Genomic DNA, 3,043 nt, shown 5'->3' on the forward strand with positions numbered 1-3,043 from the left:
CAACAGGTTAATGCAGGATATCTTTAGGCCCTATCTTGATGACTTCGTACTCATCTTCTTTGATGATACCCTAGTCTACTCCAAACAGGAAGAAGATCATGAACCCCAGCTTCGCATTGTTCTTACAATGAGGGCACACAAGCTTTATGCCAAGAAGAAGAAGTGTGCATTTTTCAAGTGACAGATTGAGTATCTGGGATTCATTGTATCAGTGGAAGGAATTTGAGTAGATCTAGGCAAGGTCAGAGACGTTGTAGAATGGCCAACTCCAACAACTGTCAAAGAAATACGTAGTTTTCTTGGATTGACAAGATGGTACAGGGTCTTTATAAAAAACTATGCATTGATTACAGCGCCTTTGACTGATCTACTAAAGAAGTCAGTAGAAAATGTATGGTCACCTACTGAACAATCCAGCTTTGACAAACTAAAGCAAAGCTTGGTATCAACACCCATCCTGAAACTTCCAGATCTCAGTAAGAAGTTTGAAGTGATAACTGATGTTAGCACACTTGCCTTAGGATGTGTGCTTATGCAAGAAGGTCATCTTGTAGCATACTCTTCGAGGAAACTGAAGAGCCATAAAAGGAATTATGCTACCCATGATCTGGAGCTGTTAGCTATCATCCATGCTCTCAAACTTTGGAGACACTACTTGCTGGGTAATAAATTTACCCTAGTGACGGACCACAAAAGTCTTAAATGGATTTTTACCCAGAATGAGCTCAATATGAGGCAACGTCTTTGGATTGAAGTGCTGGAGGAATATGATTTTGAAATCAAATACCGGCATGGAAAGGAGAATGTAGTTGCCGATGCACTCAGTCTCGCAAGACATTCCTGAATTCTCTGATTTTGCAAGATCCATCAACAGCAAGATCTCTAGCCAACTATGCCAAGACCCTTAATGCAATCAAAAAGAGTTATTATTGGGAGAGGCTCAAAGGTGACGTTCTCAAATATGTCACGGAATGTTTGTCTTGTCAATGCATTAAGGCTGAACATGTCAAAATGCTAGGGAAATTGCAACCACTTGTTGACATTCCCCAAATGAAATGGGAGATGATTAGTATGGACTTTGTTGTTGGCCTGCCCCAAGTTCAGGGAGGATATAACTCCATTATGGTCGTGGTGGATATGCTCACCAAAGTTGCACATCTTATTCCTATGTTAAGACAAACTATAAAGTCTCAGACATTGCAAGGTTATTCATCAAGGAAATTTTCAAACTACATGGGTTACCCAGAAGAATCATTAGTGATTGTGACTCTCTCTTCACCTCACACTTTTGGAGAGCTATCTTCGAGGCCATTGGGACTCAACTCTGTTTCAGTACAGCTTATCATCCCCAAACTGATGGTCAAACAGAACGAGTTAACCAAGTTATTGAGGATATGCTTAGGGCACACTGCTGTCGCGAACCCAAAAAGTGGATTCAATATTTGCCAATGGTTGAGTTTGCCTACAATGCTTCTTACCAACAAAGCATTCATATGACCCCTTTTCAAGCATTGTATGGGCACGACTGTCGTATCCCTTTAAGCTTTTCAGATCCAACCTTGAGGGTCGAAGCCTCAAAGCAGAGATGCTGGAAGACATGGATGACCAAATCAAGTTAATAAGACAAGACATCCAAGCTGCCAAGGATAGACAGAAGGCTTACGCGGACCTGAAACAGCAAGATAGATCCTTCGTTGAAGGTGACATGTGTTGAGATATCGAGCTCCACTCGTGATATGCCAGGGTGACCGTTGCGCATTTATGTCACCGACTTGTCAGTTGTTGCAGATGCGGTTGGTACACCGCCCATGAATAATAGCTAGATGACAGCTATCCTTATCTACTCTAGTTCGTGGCTCAGTTAGTATGCCACCTTAGCTAGCTAAGTTTGGTTTGAGACCCATATATAGGGTTCTTCTATTTCTATGTACTAGAGTTCTTTTTGGCTTACAAAACTAAGAAGAGAAAAACTGTTTTCAGCCTCCACCTGTGTGTGTATTCCCCCATTGTGCAAGCAAGAAAGCTACAAGTGAGACTCCTTCCTTCTCTCCCACAATATTGACATGGTATCAGATCCTTGTTCGTGGTAAGCAGCTCAAGAAAGCAAGCCAAGTTCGCGGTGTTCTGGTAAGAGGACCAGTGTTGCTTTCATTTTTCTATTTTGGGAGTAAGTCTCTGCAAGTAGCACATCCCGAAAGTGCAAGAGTGCATTGTCTCAGATTGAGACGCCCTTCCAGTGTAGCAAGAGGGCAGTAAATGCTGCAGGCGAGGACTTTAGCCCTCGGTTGCTCTGTTTTTTTGATTTGAGGCCATTTCAGGGCCTGTTTTGGAGGCGGAAGTTTTCTGCATGCACTCAGGAAAAGGCCCGGTTTTATGCTGTGCGACCACTGTTCTACAGGTTGGTGAAAAGTTACTGTAGAAATTGCATCATATGCCTATGCGCAGAGACATTGGGAGTTACAGAATCATCCTTGTTGCCTGTTGATGCAAAATCGTCACTAGGAAGTGACTGTGTGGTCAAATACCACTTTCGTCAGTTTTGCAGATTTGCCCTTGTGAGGCTGAAGCTGTGTTCTTTGCAGTGATAGAATTTTTTGTAGTGTTCTGTAATGGCGTCTGATTCTCTTTCACAGATTGTCACTGAAAAGCTTGACAAGAACAACTTCCAAGCATGGAAGTTTAGAATGACGAATTTCCTTATGGGAAAGGATATTGGGAATTCGTTGCAGGAAATGAAGAAGAACCAGTTCTTCCTGATGTTCCCAATCAACAGCAAATGCAGGCATTTAAAGCATGGCATGAGAGAGCTAGGAAAGTTATGTACTGGCTGTCTATCAGCATTTCAGACTCTATGATTATGCATATTCAAGATGCAAGTACGCCAAAGGAGGCATGGGATACTTTGTCAAAAATGTATAGCACAAATACGCAAGCCAGGAAAATGCAACTCAAGCAAGAGTTGCACAATGTGCAAAGAGAAAATATGAGCATCAATGACTACCACATGAAGGTGAAGAAGATTGCAGATGCATTTGCTTCCATT

The sequence above is a fragment of the Lygodium microphyllum genome, chromosome 11, assembly GCF_053477565.2.
Source record: "Lygodium microphyllum isolate KBCC chromosome 11, Lygodium_microphyllum_v1.1.10, whole genome shotgun sequence".
Taxonomy (NCBI): Eukaryota; Viridiplantae; Streptophyta; class Polypodiopsida; order Schizaeales; family Lygodiaceae; genus Lygodium; species Lygodium microphyllum.